This window comes from Lolium rigidum, chromosome 7 (assembly GCF_022539505.1).
Source record: "Lolium rigidum isolate FL_2022 chromosome 7, APGP_CSIRO_Lrig_0.1, whole genome shotgun sequence".
In the NCBI taxonomy this organism is placed as follows: Eukaryota; Viridiplantae; Streptophyta; class Magnoliopsida; order Poales; family Poaceae; genus Lolium; species Lolium rigidum.
The window spans coordinates 7,379,030-7,397,840 of NC_061514.1; positions in this window are offsets into that span (position 1 = coordinate 7,379,030).

An 18,811-nucleotide genomic window follows, 5' to 3' on the forward strand; every position below is an offset into this window, starting at 1 on the left:
TATTACTGCTGCTTTCACATCACCCCTGTTATTAGTGCTTTTCCAGGTGCAGCTGAATTGACAACTCAGTTGTTAAGGCTTATAAGTATTCTTTACCTCCCCTTGTGTCGAATCAATAAATTTGGGTTTTACTTCCCTCGAAGACTCGCTGCGATCCCCTATACTTGTGGGTTATCAAGACTCGTTTTCACGGCGCCGCTGCCGGGGAGGCATAGCTCTACTCATAAGTTCACCTGGGGAGTACACTCTACCTCTCTCTCTATTTTATTTTATTTTGTTTTGCTTAGTTTACGTTTGTTTAGTTTATTTGTGCTTAGTTTATTTCTGTCTAGTATTATTTTGCTTAGTTTATTTTTGCCTAGTTTCTTTTTGTCTTGTTTTATTTTCCTCATATACCTGAAAATCCATAAAAATTTGAAAAATCGAAAAATTAAAAAACTGCTATTATGGGAGAACCTACAACCTATTTGGAGCTTATTGAATTATATAATAATTATAGAGAATCAAGAGCGGGAAAAGTGATGAGTGCTGTGATAGAAAAATTGAATACAATTGCTAAAATCTTGCTTAAACGCCATGATATAAACTGTTGCTCTCAACAGGACACTAAACATCTTAAATTTCAATGTGGCTTTAGTGAGGAATTTTTAATTAAGAACTATAATCGGAATAGCTATATTCATTTTGGGTTTGAAGAGGTAGAACAATTTGTCATATTTATGGGAGCCTCTGAGATAGAATCCTTCATGGTTAAAAATTATGAAACTTGTGTTGTTTGTAAGGACCTTAAAGATTATGTCTCATCTATCCTTAATTTTTGCAATGAAAGTTACACTGGTAATCCTTATATCATTGATTATAAAGAGAGACTCATTAATGCACAAGAATGCACTCACAATTTGCAGGGACATGTGGAAGAAGAAATTGATGAACCTGAAAGCTCATTGGATGAAAAAGAGGAGGAAATTGATGAACCCGAAAGCTCATTGGATGAAAAAGAAGAGGAGAGTGATGAACAAAAGGAGGAAGAATGGATTAGCTACCCATGCCAACCTTCTAATGAGAGTAACTCTTTATCTCTTACACTATTTGATTGTCCTCCATGCTTACCGAAAGAGGTTGAATGTTATGTTCCCGTGGATTCTCTTGAAATATTCCCTATGAGTAAAACTTGTGAGAATAATTATGCTACTGTTATTTATGATAATCCATGCTACTTTGATAAATCTTATGATAATGCTTTGTTTGTGCTTGATGTCGAAATGCATGGTACTAAAGAATTTTGCGTAGCAAATGTTTATGATAAAGCTCTTGATGATGGTCCTATGTTACTTGATAATATTAATTGTACTACTAATGAAAATGGGATTGGAGAGGTCTTGACATTATCTATGAGTCCCATATCTCTTGAGATTGATCAACCATCTTGTTATATTATTGATAAAAGTGTGTTTGAAAGTTTTAATCGCACTATTTTTGAGCTTGATAAAAATTATGTGTTTATGGATCATGAAAAGCATGCTATATGTGATAGTTATATTATTGAGTTTGTTCATGAAGCTACTGAAAATTATTATGAGAGAGGAAAATATAGTTGTAGAAATTTTCATGGTGCTAAAACACCTCTCTATATGCTTAAAATTTTGAAGTTACTCTTGTTTTATCTTCTTATGCTTATCACTTTGTTCTTCATGAATTTATTTGTGTACAAGATTCCTATGCATAGGAAGTGGGTTAGACTTAAATGTGTTTTGAATTTGCTTTTTGATGCTCTCTTTTGCTTCAACTCTTATTTCTTGCGAGTGCATCATTAAAACTCACTGAGCCCATCTTAATGGCTATAAAGAAAGAACTTCTTGGGAGATAACCCATGTGTTTATTTTGCTACTGTTTTGTTGTGTCTTGGAAGTTGTTACTACTGTAGCAACCTCTCCTTATCTTTATTTTATTGCAATGTTGTGCCAAGTGAAGCCTCTAATCGAAGGTTGATACTAGATTTGGATTTCTGCGCAGAAACAGATTTCTATCTGTCACGAATCTGGGCTGTTTTCTCTGTAGGTAACTCAGAAAATTATGCCAATTTACGTGCGTGTTCCTCATGATATGTACGCAACTTTCATTAGTTTTGAGTTTTCTGATTTGAGCAACGGAAGTACCTCTTTAAAATTCGTCTTTACTGGCTGTTCTGTTTTGGCAGATTTTGTCTCTGTTTTTTGCATTGTCTCTTGCGGACTTTAAGCAAGGCTTTCTAGACGTGGAGAGCTGTAGCTAATGTTTTATTGAGTTCTTGCAATGTGTCACTACAGGACCAATGTGAATTCAAGTTTTTTGAGTACTAACCCCTCTAATGAAGTTTATGAGAAGTTTGGTGTGAAGGAAGTTTTCAAGGATCAAGAGAGGAGGATGATATATGATCAAGAAGAGTGAAAAGTCTAAGCTTGGGGATGCCCCCGTGGTTCATCCCTGCATATTTCAAGAAGACTCAAGCGTCTAAGCTTGGGGATGCCTTGGGCATCCCCTTCTTCATCAACTTATCAGGTTTCTTCTATTGAAACTATATTTTTATTCTGGTCACATCATATGTGCTTTACTTGGAGCGTCTATGTGCTTTTATTTTGTTTTTGTTTGAATAAGATCGGATCCTAGCAATCCTTGTTTGGGAGAGAGACACGCTCCGCTTTTTCATATGAACACTTGTTCTTCGTTTTACTTTTAATGTTCAATGATAAAAGTTGGAAGCTACATCACTTATGGTTATTTGGTTGGAAACAGAAAATGCCTCATATTGTCTTGAATAATTTGACACTTGGCAATTGTTTTGAGCTCTCAAGTAGATCATGATTAAGTTTTTTTCATGTAGTTTAAACCTATTAGTGGCTACTGTAGAGCTTGTTGAAATTGGTTTGCATGATTGGTCTCTCTTAAGGTCTAGATATTTTCTCGTAAAAGTGTTTGAGCAACAAGGAAGACAGTGTAGAGTTTTATAATGCTTGCAATATGTTCTTAAGTAAGTTTTGCTGTACCGGTTCATACTTGTGTTTGCTTCAAACAACCTTTCTAGCCAAAGCCTTGTACCGAGAGGGAATGCTTCTCGTGCATCCAAAACCTTGAGCCAACCACTATGCCATTTGTGTCCACCATACCTACCTACTACATGGTATTTCTCCGCCATTCCAAAGTAAATTGCTTGAGTGCTACCTTTAAACAATTCAAAATTTATCACCTCTGATTTGTGTCAATGTTTAATAGCTCATGAGGAAGTATGTGGTGTTTATCTTTCAATCTTGTTGGGCAACTTTCACCAATGGACTAGTGGCTTCATCCGCTTATCCAATAACTTTGCAAAAGAGCTGGCAATGGGATTCCCAGTCCCAAATTAATTAACAAAAATAGACACTCCTCCATGGTATGTGATTGTTGGACGGCACCCGAAGGATTCTGTTAGCCATGGCTTGAGAAAGCAAAGGTGGGGAGGAGTGTCATCATAATAAAACTAAAATAAAAAGGCACTCCTTCATGGTATGAGATTGTTGGCAGTGCACCCGAGGATTCGGTTAGCCATGGTTTGTGAAAGAAAGGTTGGAAGGAGTGCCACACAAAAATAAAAATAAAATGGGAGCCGCTCTTTGAAGGTTTGTCCGGCAAGGGGGTTAGAGTGCCCACTACCATTCGTTGACAACAACAAACACCTCTCAAAACTTTACTTTTATGCTCTCTTTATGTTTTCAAAACCAAAGCTCTAGCACAAATATAGCAATCAATGCTTCCCTCTCGCGAAGGGCCATTCTTTTACTTTATGTTGAGTCAGTTTACCTACTTCCTTCCATCTTAGAAGCAAACACTTGTGTCAACTGTGCATTGATTCTTACATACTTGCTTATTTGCACTTATTATATTACTTTATGTTGACAATTATCCATGAGATATGCATGTTGAAAGTTGAAAGCAACTGCTGAAACTTAAATCTTCCTTTGTGTTGCTTCGATGCCTTTACTTTGAATCTATTGCTTTATGAGTTAACTCTTGTGCAAGGCTTTTGATGCTTGTCTTGAAAGTACTCTTCATGAAAAGTTTTGCTATATGTTATCTATTTGTTAGCAACTATAGATCATTGCCTTGAGTCACTTCATTCATCTCATGTGCTTTGTAATAGTATGATCAAGGTTATGTAAGTAGCATGTCACTACAGTAAATTATTCTTTTTATCGTTTACCTACTCGAGGACGAGTAGGAACTAAGCTTGGGGATGCCGATACGTCTCCAACGTATCCATAATTTCCGATGTTCCATGCTTGTTTTATGACAATACTTACATGTTTTGCTTGCACTTTATGATGATTTTATGCGTTTTCCGGAACTAACCTATTAACAAGATGCCATGGTGCCAGCTTCATGTTTTCTCGTTGTTTTTGGTTCCGGAAAGGCTGTTCGGGCAATATTCTCGGAATTGGACGAAATCAACGCCAAACATCTTATTTTTCCCGAAGGCTCCAGAACACCGAAGGGGAGTCGGAGGAGGAGCCAGGGGCCACCACACCATAGGGCGGCGCGGCCAGCTCCCTGGCCCGCGCCAGGCCTATGGGGAGGAGCGCCCTGTGCGCCCCTCGCGCCGCCTCTTCGCCTATTTAAGCCCTTTCGACCTAAAAACGCGATACCTTTTGACGAAACTCCGTAAAGACTCCGTGGCGCCGCCGCCATCGCGAAACTCCACTCCGGGGACGAAGTCTCCGCTCCGCACCCCGCCGGACGGGGAAGTGCCCCCGGAAGCCATCTCCATCGACGCCATCGACTCCATCATGCTCAGTGAGTAGTTCCCCCATGGACTACGGGTTCTAGCAGTAGCTAGTTGGTACTCTCTATCCCATGTACTTCAATACAATGGTCTCATGAGCTGCCTTACATGATTGAGATCCATCTGATGTAATTGGTGTTGTGTTTGTTGGGATCCGATGGATGATACATTATGATTAGTCTATCTATAAAGTTTGTGAAGTTATTGTTGCTGCAATCTTGTTATGCTTAATGCTTGTCACTAGGGCCCGAGTGGCATGATCTTAGATTTAAGCTCTATACTTATTGCTTAGATTGTATCTACAAGTTGTATGCACATGTCGTATGTCCGGAACCAAAGGCCCCGAAGTGACAAAATCGGGACAACCGGAGGGGATGGTGGTGATGTGAGGATCACATGTTTTCACGGAGTGTTAATGCTTTGCTCCGGTACTCTATTAAAAGGAGTACCTTAATATCCAGAGGATTCCCTAGAGAGGCCCGGCTGCCACCGGCTGGTAGGACAAAAGATGTTGTGCAAGTTTCTCATTGCGAGCACGTACGACTATAATTGGAAAACATGCCTACATGATTAATGATCTTGATGTTCTAACTTAATGCTTTGAATCCTATCAATTGCCCAACTGTAATTTGTTCACCCAACACTTGTTACTTGTTATTGAGAGTTACCACTAGTGTAGATCGCCGAGAACCCCGGTCCATCTTTCATCATCATATACTCGTTCTACATGACATTGGAAGTAGTATCAACTATTTTCTCGGTGCCATTGCTCTCATATTACTATTACCGCTCGCTCGTGTTACTTTTACTATTGCTCCCATATCACTCGCTTGCTTTCACATCACCCTCGTTATTAGTGCTTTTCCGGTGCAGTTGAATTGACAACTCAGTTGTTAAGGCTTATAAGTATTCTTTACCTCCCCTTGTGTCGAATCAATAAATTTGGGTTTTACTTCCCTCGAAGACTGTCGCGATCCCCTATACTTGTGGGTTATCAGCGGATAGGTCAGGAGAAGAAACTAAACGCCCATGGAACATAGCACTGCTGCGTCCTTTCTATTCCTGAAGATGTGATGTAAGGAGTTTTTTTTGTACCTTATTTGCTATGAATAAAAGATGTCGGGATCTCGAATGAATCTCGGGGACTACCCCTACTGAAATTGCATGCAATGTGTTTATTTTTTCAGTTTACCGGTTGCTTGTTGAACATTTTTTATTTCCGGTTTAGTAACGTGCTAAACCTACCGGAGTCTTCGACTCTGCTGCTGTCCGCAACCCGGCTTCATGTCAAGCAAGATAAACCGGTAGGAATTAAGCACGCGAACCACGAAAAGGAGGAGTGGGAACGAACAATCCGGAAAAATTAACTAACCCCGGCTATACCGGTTTTTTGTGAAAATTTCGAATTCTTTCTAAGTTCAAGAAAGTGCTTGCTTGGCAAAAGAACTTTGTGACTCATACGCCAAGACACCCAAAAGAGGTAGGCAGAGCCAAAGCAAAAGAAATAAGTGTGCATCGGATTGGATGCCGAAATGATTCCGGAATCTTCACAGTGCAGGATAAAAAGCAAACACTGGGTAAAATGCAAAGGTAGCATATAAACTTAACTAAACAAGCTACCGGTTAAAAAGACACCGGCATAGAAGTTGTAGCACAACCAAAAGAAATGCTAAGTTTTGTCTTACATCTTAAACCCCGACATTCCGGGGTAGAATTTAACGGGCTTAAGTTTTTGAGGCAACAGATGTGATGAACACAGAACAAGAGATTCAGGCAACAGGAGGCTGCACGCCGGCCTCAGGAGCTTCCGGAGGAGCATCGCCTTCTTCCGGAACAACAGCGCCTTCTTCAGCTTCTTCATCCTCCTCATCCTCGATGTCTTCTTCGTCATCGGAAATGGCATCCTTGATGTCGGGAGGAGGAGGGATGAAGGTGCGCACATGGGCGAACTCTGCTATCCGGTAGGCGCGGTCCTGGCGCTTGGCGGTGCGGACCGGATCTGTGTCGGTGGGCGCGTTGCCGCGGAGGCTATGGAAAGCATCCAGATCCAAGTCATCGTACTAGGAGCAGGCGATGCGCAGCGCCGCGTCCGCTCCGGCTCGGGCCGCCGAACACTTCCACTCACGGATCCTCCGGCCTGCGTCCTTCAGGCGGTCGGCGGTGAGCGTGACGTTGGCAGGTACCGGTTCCCCAGGCCACAACACTTTGCAGATTTGGATAGCAACATCCGGAAGGTCGGCAAGATGCCGGTCCACGGAGCGCATGTGCTGGATCCGGGCGGAGAGCGCAACCAGGTGGTCATAAGGATCCTAGGGCGCATCCGGGTTGGTCATTTCTTGCTCCGCCCTGCGTTCTGCCACCTTGTTGTGGGCATGCGCCTGGGAGTCCGGAAAGAGCCCTATAGGAAAAAAGGAAGAAAAGGTAAGGATATGCTACCGGAAAATATAAGCTTATAAGCGAAAGAAGGGAAAGAAGAAAGGCTTACTGAGGGCCAGCGCGTCAGTCTGTACAACCAACCGGTCGTACTCCTTTTGTTCATCGTTCAGGAAAGCGAGCCGGTCTTGTGCTGCCTTCCGCGCCACGGTCTCCTCCTCCATCTCCGCCCGCAACACAGCAGTGGAGTTCGTGTACTCCTTCGGTGGATTCATCCAGTTTGGCCTCTGCTGCGGCTTTGGCCTCCTTGAGCTCCCGCGCGTGCCGGAGCTCAGCCTGCATGGCTGCTCCTTCACTTCGCGATGCGTGGTGATGAGCTGCTCCTTCTCAGCTGAAATCCGGAAGGGTCTTATTAACAAAGAGAGGTCCGGTACGGTAAAAGATGCAAAACAAGTAAAAACAAGAAATGGTACCTTTGAGCGCGGCGAGCTGGGCGGAGAGTTCCTCAAAGGAGGCTTCCGGAAGAGCTGAAATGCAAAAAAGTTAATATGTGCCGGAAAGGAAAAAAGCAACCGGTAAAGAGAAGCCGGGGTGCGGAAAACTAACCTCGACACTTGCTGTGGGCCTCAGACAGCTCCCGGTGCTCCCACAACAGCTCCTCAAAGAGCTGCTTCCAGGTGTCTAGCGTGCTCTGTTCAAGTTAAAAAGGTTTTCGGTAAAAAAAGATGCCGGCAAGGAAAACAAAGTTTTGCGCTAAGTGCTGCGCTCTCAGCCCGAAACTCGGGGACTGGCTATGCCGGTTTTTTGTCTTTACAACAAAGTTTCGCGCTAAGAGCTGCGCTCTAAACCCGAAACTCGGGGACTGGCTATGCCGGTTTTTTGTGTTTCTAACTAAGTTTCGCGCTAAGAACTGCGCTCTCAACCCGAAACTCGGGGACTGGCTATGCCGGTTTTTTGTGTTTCTAACTAAGTTTCGCGCTAAGAACTGCGCTCTCAACCCGAAACTCGGGGACTGGCTATGCCGGTTTTTTGTGTTTCTAACAAAGTTTCGCGCTAAGTGCTGCGCTCTCAACACGAAACTCGGGGACTGGGAGAATATATATAATCTTGGGAGCCTGGAAAGAAAACCAGCAAGGATGTAAAAGAGATTGAGGTTGTGCAGCTTACCGACACGTTGCTAGCATTGTGCCACGCATTGTCGAAATCCTTGGCCGCGCGCCGCAGCCGGCCAAAGTGTTGACCGGTGCTCCGAGGGCCAGAGGGATCGACCACCGGCAGCTTGTCCTTGCCGAGGCCGCGCGTCGCCGGCGTCGGCATCCGCCTGATTCCACTTTTCAGCGTAATCAAACAGATGGCCAAGGTCAGCTCCTCCGCGGTGGAACTCGGTGATCCGGCCTACTTGGGCAGAGGCCGTTTCACCGGCCACAACGGCGGCGCGGCCGGCGTGCAGAACTAGCGTCTACGAACTGGAGGAAGGAGCGGTGGCCGCGGTCACCACCGCAGCAAGTTGCTGGGCGGTGAGCTTGCCGCTCTCCGGCGGTGTTGGCTTGGTGGCCGCCGGCTTGCCGGCTGAGGTTGCCGGAGGAGGAGTTGGCGTAGTTTTGGCTGACGCAGGAGCTTCGGGAGCGTCCTTCGCCGGGGCAAAGCTTGCCGACCCGGAGGAGTCCGGCACGGCCTTGGAGGGGGAGGAAGCAGGAGTCTTCTTCTTCTTCTTTTTCTGGACAGAAGGAACCAGAGGTTCCGCCTGCCCGACGTCTTCGGTGCCGGCGCCGGTGTTGCTGGCGCCGGTGTCTTGGATTTCTGGAGGGGAGACAGAGTCCTCCTCCGCGCGGTGGTGTGAAGGTTCAGGGGCCGCGCGCCCCGTACTTGTGTTGCCCCTCAAAGGGGAGACAGAAGGATTGCCGGCACCAGATGGTACCGGACTTGGTTGAGGAGGAGTCGAGGCCCTGGCGGCGTCCTCAGAGGTCTCTGGCCTCATGCCAGAGGAGCTCTTGGAGATCTTCAGGGCAGGCCTGGAAAGATAGAAAGAGAAACTCAGAAAAAGCAACCGGAAAAATAAACTCACGAAACAAAAAGAAAACAGGAAGCGGAAGATTACCCGGAGGAAACCGACATCTCTCGAGACCGGTAGCGCTTCGAGCAGACCATTTCCCCCCCGACGACTTCCTGCCGGGAGCGTTTGGCGGGAGGGGCATCGCTCGGGCCGGATTCACGCGCCGGCGCCTTGTTCTTCTGGCCCCGGGAGGAGAGCTTCTCCAAGAACTCAGCCCCAACTTCGGCCTGAAGTGGGGTGGCGCGCTCCACTACCTGTCGGTTGGCGCCGGCCGAGGGAGCGTCTACGAAAGATGATGCATGAGAAAGCGAAAGAGCAAAATACCTCAAGTATAGTAACCTTCATCATCCGAACCGGAGCCCTTGCCGGAAAAGTTACCGGGGCGTGGAGTGTGGGTGCGGCCCATCTTTTGCCTTCCCTTGACGTAGGGGTCCAGCACTGCGCCGTCGCCGGAAGATCCGGTCCGGCGTGCAGGAAGCCGGATGCTCCTGGCGGATCCGGCGGAAGTTCTGAGACACAAAAACAACATGTTAGAGCAAAATACGCGTGGCTATACCGGAAAAAGCTTCCTGAAGATCCCAAAGTCTTACTCGCCGCGGGGGAGAGTTGCGGCGGCTGTAGGGGGCCAACCCGTATTTCCCGCTAGAGCTCAGCGGATTTTGGCAAATTTGCTTGGCCTTACGGACCAAGTCAGTAGGGCTGAGCCGATGGGTTGTGATCCTTGTCGGGTCCATTGGCCCCGACATTTCGCTGATCTTGTGGGCACGCCGCTGAAGGGGCAGCACCCGGCGCGCGAGAAAAGCGCGGACCAGATCCTCCGCGCAGAGGTTGGTCTCCTCCTTGTTGGTGTCGATGAAGCCAGCTATCCGGATGGACTCCTTGTCGTCCTTGGGGTAGTGGAGCCAGTTCTTCATGGAGGGAGGCCCAGGAACATATGCCGGGAGATTGATAAAATCTTCCGGACCGCCGTTCCGGACATAGAAAAAGGTCCTCTCGCAAGATCCGGACAGAGTCCGAGACGGGAGAGTTTGTAGAAGTTGCTCCTCGGGCGGGGAGACAAGATACAACCCCCACAACCGGGACAAAAGGTTTGGGCTGAGGGAAGTTTCCTATCCTGTATAGAATTCTTCCGAGGATAGTAAAAGAAGGAGAAATTATCAACGAAGGAGTGATACCGGTGTATCCCTCCATGAAAGTGGTGAAGGCAAGAAAAAGATCGAGTTGCTCTGGAAGATGGTGGGGCTGAAGCTCGCGAGAAGTGCCGAGGAAGCGCCGGAAATCCGACGCTGGAAGGCCAAAGCCGCGCTCAAAATGAGCGGCGAAGACCACATGCTCACCCGGCCGAGGCTCGGGCTGGCGCTCCTTGCCGGGGATGCGGCACCAAACCTCCTCCAGTATCCTCCGGGAGCGGTAGAGCCAGTCTATATCTGCCTGGGTCACATCAGAGCCCATCCAGGTCCCACGCGTGTAGGAGTCCAGATCTACTCCGGCGCCCTGGCTGGAGCTGCCGGCTTCTCCTTGGTTACCGGTAGCATGAGCTGAGCTACCGGTACCAGCTTCGCTCTGGGAAAGATCAGCATCAAGCCCATCAGAGGTCCCCTCGACCGAGATTTCTCCGGAAGAGGATTCGCGGATCACGGTATGATGGCTACCGGAAGAGGAATCCGCGAGGTACTCCTCGGTAGACATTTTTCCGGAAGGGTTCGAGATGCCGGACTCTACCTAAAAACAGATTTCCCAAAGTCTAGCCTTGCGCGAAGATCTACGAGTGAGAGAAAAAGTAAAAGAAAGGGAAGGGTAAATACTCTACCGCCCCAAGAACTGAGAAGCAAAGAGAAAGGGGCAAACAGGCATTGAGGCTAACCTGAAGCGGCGCAAGACGCTGAGGACGGAGGTCGCCGGAGACGCGGCGAGCTCGCAGTCGACGACGGTGACCGGCGATGAAGAGGAGTGGAGGTTGCCGAAGAAAGCCCGATGCAGCGGCAGCGAAGGAGCGTTGGAGGCTCTCTGCACGGCGGAGACCCTCAGCGCAACGGGAGAAACGACGCTGGTTCGTCGGGAGCTGTGCGCTGGCGGCGACCGGCGGCGACGGGAGCGCAAGAGGCGATGAGCTCTGGTCGCGCGAGAAGAAGTGAATGCGGGGAAGAGAGGAAGAAGGAACTGCCTCGCCCATAAATAGAAAAAAGGAGTAGTGGGCTGGCAACTGCTGGGCCGCGGCGGTTCGGTTCGTGGGCCGCCACGTGGCGCAACGATACACGCGCGGAACACAGAGTGCCACATGGAGGCCACATGGATCCGGAACGACGACGCGGATCCGGTGCGGCGCCATAAATGCAGGCGCATAAGACGAAGGGAAGTGACCCCTGACAACATGTCGCCGCGAGCATCAGTGCATGCGCATGTCACCGCATGCGACGCTGTACATCGAGATATTCTCGACTTCACCGAGGAGAGGTTTAATGAAAAAGATGCCGGAATGGCTCGGTGAGAAAAGACATAGGTTCCGCAAAAGCCGGAAGGTTTGAACTGGTTACCGGAAGGTTTAAACCGGTACCTTGAGTGATGGGAACCTGGCATGGTCCGTTGGATAGGATCCACCGGACTATACCAGCTTCAGGGACTAATGTTGGGGGGATGAACCCCGGTATGCCAAAGGCATGCCAAACGGATGGTTTGAGCCATCAAGATACCGGTTTAATATTATTCCAGATCGTGGAACTCCGAGCTTTTGGCTAAGTGAATCTATACCGTATCCCGGGAGGGTATACACGGAATGGGCTAAGAAGGTACCGGATTACCGGCACAAGCTACACCGTAGCACGTCACAAGATCGCGTCAAAGATGCTCTCCGAGCTAGAAGACAAAGATGAGCGAAGCACTCCAACTTTAATCGAAGCCATGACGCCAAAGGCGAGGATGACGTAAAGGTGCTTGAGGATGTCACAGCCCTATTAAAGGCGTACCGGCATCACCGGTAGCTAAAGTAGCTTTGTAAAGTAGTTTGTCTAGTCAAAGATCCCATTAGGGTTTCTTCCCCGTAGCCCACCCCTCTCCCCTATATAAGGAGAGGGGGGCACAGCCCCCTTCGCGGGCACGTCCAATGTGTTACGCTCGTATCCAGAAACACCGTAACCTCTTATGACAGTCAAGGAATAGAAAGATCTCGAGGAGGAAATAGCTCTTGTGTTCATCTTCTTCTACCCGTGGCCAAGGCCAAGTTCTTGAGGAATCCATCCGGAAACCTCTTCATCCATACCAAAACCCTCACCCGAATCCTCTCAGCGCACATCTCGGCCCCAACTCTGAAGCCATCCCATGGCATCCGTCCTATTCACCACGACGACAACAGCGGTGGCAACTACCCACATTTACGCCGATTGACGCCGCGCGGCAAGTCGCTACTCTCGTGGCCGCCTCGGTTTCCGCGCGGAGGCCATTAAACGCCGACGACCAACCTTCCCGCGTCGCCGCGCCGATGCGAACCATCGCGTCCTCTCGCCGACAAGGCGGCCCCACCCGCGAAACCGGTCCGTTCCGCGAGGCGTCAGCGCTCGCCCGATTCGCGCCTTTGCGGGCGGGCCGGCACGGGGGTGCCGGCTATTCTATTTGGCTCGAGAAATGGCCGGTGCCGTTTGGGGCGCGCTGGTGCTAGCCCAAAAACAACGCCGGCTTCCAATCGGCTACCGGGGCCGCTATCGAGGCCACCGGTGGAGTTGCTCTTAGAGATGCTTTTAGGCTCGTTTTGGCTGTTGGGACCGAAATTCCCCGGGAAAATATTCCCGGCCGGGAATAGACTGAAATAGGAGCAAAACTCCGGGATTCTATTCCCGATCTCTGGACTAGAGGAAAAATCCTATACTATTTGAAAACCCGCCGGCCAATTATATACCATAGGATAAGAAGAAAAACCCGCCGGGATACTAATTAGATAATAAGAAGTATTTTGAGGTTATAATATAGTAACCATGTTTTCGTATTATCTATTTCTTGTTTTATAGGGGATCCTATTACCGGAATGGCATCAGGTACACCTGTCACAATTTTGACTGCCCAATAACCAATTTGATCCCAAGGCAAAGAATAACCAGTTACACCAAATGATGCAGTCAAAACAGCCAAAACCACACCTGTGACCCAAGTTAATTCCCGGGGTTTTTAAATCCACCTGTGAGATACACACGAAATACATGCAGGATCATCATTAGAACCATCATACTTGCTGACCATCGATGAACTGATCGGATTAACCAACCAAAGTTGGCCTCAGTCATTATGTATTGAACCGAGGAAAAAGCCTCTGTAACGGTTGGTCGGTAGTAAAAAGTCATAGCAAAACCAGTAGCGACTTGTACTAGAAAACAAGTAAGTGTAATTCCCCCTAAACAATAAAATATGTTGACATGGGGAGGAACATATTTACTAGTTATATCATCTGCAATTGCCTGAATCTCAAGCCGTTCCTCAAACCAATCATATACTTTATTGAGATAGGTAACTAACCCAAGTCCCCCTCTAAGAGCCGTATAGGAAAATTTCATCTCGTACGGCTCAAGCAGAAACACACAAATTTTCAACGAATATTAGAAAAAAGTTTCAAAACTTCATCAGCCACTGGATTGGGTTTATTTGCCTTGAAGATATGAAATAATAAAAATTCGGAAGATATTCTTTGTGATGATAATGCCAAAAAATATCAAGTTGGCTCATCTGTCTTTCTTCCTTTCCCTTATGCCAGTCATTAGAGGCCTCTTGACTTTTCTCTTCCCTATTTTGGATTTGTTTTTTTTTTTGCATAATCGTAATATAGAAATTATCTTGTTGCGATCCTATGAATCAGTTCAATTAAAACCTTAGATTCATACTAGAGCCACGATGATTGAGTCTAAAGCTAAACCAAGGGTTCTTCGAATAAGAACCACTTGATAATCATTTAGTGAATCAGTGTAATGATTCGACAAAATTGAGAGAAAAAAGTTGTCTTTTAGGCAAACTAAATTGGAAGGAAGAAAATTTTTTATTTTATTTAAGAACTACTTGAATTTTTCAGTCTGGTTGCGAGGTCTTAATAGTGAGTATGAATCATAGTTCCATTTTTTTTTGATCCGCTCTATCTATTTCGTGTTCCAGATACTAGAATAAATAATATCTGACGAATTTGGAATCATCTTGATAGAGATAACAGGCCCTTTCTATGTATTATCAATAGGATCAATTCTAACAAGTCACACACTCATATTCCAGAGATACCGAAACAAAAAAATCCGCGGTCGAACTACCATAATGTCTAGAAATGTAGAGCTTAAACTGGAAAGGCTTTAGAAACGTGAAATCAAAGTTGGGGATAAAGTAGCTGGAAGACATGGGAATAAGGGAATCATTTCCAAAATTTTGCCTAGGCAAGATATGCCCTATTTGCAAGATGGAACACCTGTTGATATGGTCTTCAATCCCTTAGGAGTACCCTCCCGAATGAATGTGGGACAAATATTTGAAAGCTCGCTCGGATTAGCGGGGGATCTGCTAAAGAAACATTATAGAATAGCACCCTTTGATGAGAGATATGAGCAAGAGGCTTCAAGAAAACTTGTGTTTTCAGAATTATATGAAGCCAGTAAAGAAACAAAAAATCCATGGGTATTTGAACCCGAGTACCCGGAAAAAGCAGAATATTTGATGGAAGAACAGGAGACCCCTTCGAACAACCTGTTCTAATAGGGAAGTCCTATATCTTAAAATTAATTCATCAAGTTGATGAGAAAATTCATGGGCGTTCGACTGGGCCCTACTCACTTGTTACACAACAACCCGTTAGAGGAAGAGCCAAGCAAGGGGGACAACGAGTAGGAGAAATGGAAGTTTGGGCTTTAGAAGGATTTGGTGTTGCTCATATTTTACAAGAGATACTTACTTATAAGTCTGACCATCTTATAGCTCGCCAAGAAATACTTAATGCTACGATCTGGGGAAAAAGAATACCTAATCACGAGGATCCTCCAGAATCTTTTCGAGTGCTCGTTCGAGAACTACGATCTTTGGCTCTAGAACTGAATCATTTCCTTGTATCTGAGAAGAACTTCCGGTTACAAGGAGGAAGTTTGATCGGAATAAATATAAATTCTTTTCTTATTTCTATTTTATGATTGACCAATATAAACATCAACAACTTCAAATTGGACTCGTTTCCCCTCAACAAATAAAGGCTTGGGCTAACAAAAACCTACCTAATGGAGAAGTCGTTGGCGAAGTCACAAGGCCCTCTACTTTTCATTATAAAACCGATAAACCAGAAAAGATGGATTGTTTTGCGAAAGAATCTTTGGACCCATAAAAAGCGGAATTTGCGCTTGTGGCAATTCTCGAGCGAGCGGAGCTGAGAACGAAGACGAAAGATTTTGCCAAAAATGCGGAGTAGAATTTGTGGATTCTCGGATACGAAGATATCAAATGGGATACATCAAACTCGCATGTCCCGTGACTCATGTGTGGTATTTGAAAGGTCTTCCTAGTTATATCGCGAATCTTTTAGATAAACCTCTTAAGAAGTTGGAAGGCCTAGTATACGGCGATTTCTCTTTTGCTAGGCCCAGCACTAAAAAACCCACTTTTTTACGATTACGAGGTTTATTCGAAGAGGAAATTGCATCCTGTAACCACAGCATTTCTCCCTTTTTTTCTACCCAGGCTTTGCAACATTTCGAAATCGGGAAATTGCAACATGGAGCAGGTGCTATTAGAGAACAATTAGCAGATTTGGATTTGCGAATTATTATAGAGAATTCCTTGGTCGAATGGAAGGAATTAGAAGACGAGGGGTATAGTGGAGATGAATGGGAAGATAGAAAAAGACGAATAAGAAAAGTTTTTTTGATTAGACGCATGCAATTGGCGAAACATTTTATTCAAACAAATGTAGAACCAGAATGGATGGTTTTGTGCTTATTACCGGTTCTTCCTCCCGAATTGAGACCCATTGTTTATAGGTCTGGAGATAAAGTAGTAACTTCGGACATTAATGAACTTTATAAGAGAGTTATCCGTCGGAACAACAACCTTGCCTATCTATTAAAAAGAAGTGAATTAGCGCCAGCAGATTTAGTAATGTGCCAGGAAAAATTGGTACAAGAAGCCGTGGATACACTTCTTGATAGTGGGTCCCGCGGGCAACCGATGAGGGATGGTCACAATAAAGTATACAAATCACTTTCAGATGTAATTGAAGGTAAAGAAGGAAGGTTTCGCGAGACTCGCTTGGGAAACGGGTCGATTACTCGAGTGCGTTCTGTCATTGTTGTGGGTCCTTCGCTTTCATTACATCAATGTGGATTACCTCTAGAGATAGCAATAAAGCTTTTTCAGCTATTTGTAATTCGCGATTTAATCACGAAACGCGCTACTTCTAATGTAAGGATTGCTAAAAGGAAAATTTGGGAAAAGGAACCCATTGTATGGGAAATACTTCAAGAAGTTATGCGAGGACATCCTGTACTGTTAAATAGAGCACCTACCCTGCATAGATTAGGCATACAGGCTTTTCAACCCACTTTAGTAGAGGGGCGTACTATTTCTTTACACCCATTAGTGTGTAAGGGTTTCAATGCAGACTTTGATGGGGATCAAATGGCTGTTCATCTACCTTTATCCTTAGAAGCTCAGGCGGAAGCCCGTTTACTTATGTTTTCTCATATGAATCTCTTATCTCCCGCTATCGGAGATCCTATTTGCGTACCAACCCAAGACATGCTTATCGGGCTTTATGTATTAACGATTGGAAACCGCCGAGGTATTTGTGCAAATAGATATAATAGTTGCGTAAACTATCCAACTAAAAAAGTGAATTACAATATGAAAGATAAAGAACCCCACTTTTTAGTTCTTATGATGCACTGGGAGCTTATAGACAGAAACTCATCAGTTTAGACAGTCCCTTGTGGCTACGATGGAAACTGGATCAACGCGTCATTGGGTCAAGAGAAGTTCCGATTGAAGTTCAATATGAATCTTTGGGGACTTATCATGAGATTTATGCCCACTATCTAATAGTGGGAAATAGAAAAAAAGAAATTCGTTCTATATACATTCGAACCACTCTTGGTCATATTTCTTTTTATAGAGAACTAGAGGAAGCCATACAAGGATTTAGTCAGGCCTATTCATACACTATCTAAACCAGGAAGTTAGATTCGGCGATGCCCCTCCCTTCGGGGGGCATTCCGATTTCCCTAGTATCATCATTTTTGCCGCGCGAATTAAGATTGAGATTAAGGAAATGAAGTTAATTAAATTTTCAAATCACTGACTCAAGCCCATTGTCGAATCCTACTCAGCAATTGTCGAATCCTACTCAGCCGAAAAGGGGGTACTTATGTATGGCGGAACGGGCCAATCTGGTCTTTCATAATAAAGAGATAGACGGAACTGGTATGAAACGGCTTATTAGCAGATTAATAGATCATTTTGGAATGGGATATACATCCCATATACTGGATCAACTAAAGACTCTGGGCTTCCATCAAGCCACTACTACATCCATTTCGTTAGGAATCGAGGATCTTTTAACAATACCCTCTAAGGGATGGTTAGTCCAAGACGCGGAACAACAGAGTTTTCTTTTGGAGAAACACTATTATTATGGGGCGATACACGCGGTAGAAAAATTACGCCAATCCGTTGAGATATGGTATGCGACAAGTGAATATTTGAAACAAGAAATGAATTCGAATTTTCGGATAACGGATCCTTCTAATCCAGTCTATCTAATGTCTTTTTCAGGAGCCAGAGGAAATGCATCTCAGGTACACCAATTAGTAGGTATGAGAGGATTAATGGCGGACCCTCAAGGACAAATGATTGATTTACCTATTCAAAGCAATTTACGCGAGGGACTTTCTTTGACAGAATATATAATTTCCTGCTATGGAGCTCGCAAAGGGGTTGTAGATACTGCTGTACGAACAGCAGATGCTGGATATCTTACACGTAGACTTGTTGAAGTAGTTCAACATATTATTGTGCGTAGAAGAGATTGTGGTACTATCCGAGGTATTTCGTGAGTCCTCAAAATGGGATGACGGAAAAACTTTTTGTCCAAACACTAATTGGTCGTGTATTAGCAGACGATATATATATCGGTTCACGATGCATTGCCGCTCGAAATCAAGATATTGGAATTGGATTAGTCAATCGATTCATAACTGCCTTTCGAGCACAACCATTTCTAGCACAACCAATATATATTAGAACCCCCTTTACTTGCCGGAGCACTTCTTGGATCTGTCAATTATGTTATGGCCGGAGTCCCACTCATAGTGATCTGGTCGAATTGGGAGAAGCCGTAGGTATTATTGCGGGTCAATCAATTGGGGAGCCAGGTACTCAACTAACATTAAGAACTTTTCATACTGGCGGAGTATTCACAGGGGGTACTGCTGACCTTGTACGATCCCCTTCGAATGGAAAAATCCAATTCACTGAGAATTTGGTTCACCCCACACGTACCCGTCATGGACAGCCTGCTTTTCTATGTTATATAGACTTGCATGTAACTATTCAGAGTCAGGATATTCTATATAGTGTAAATATTCCCTCAAAAAGCT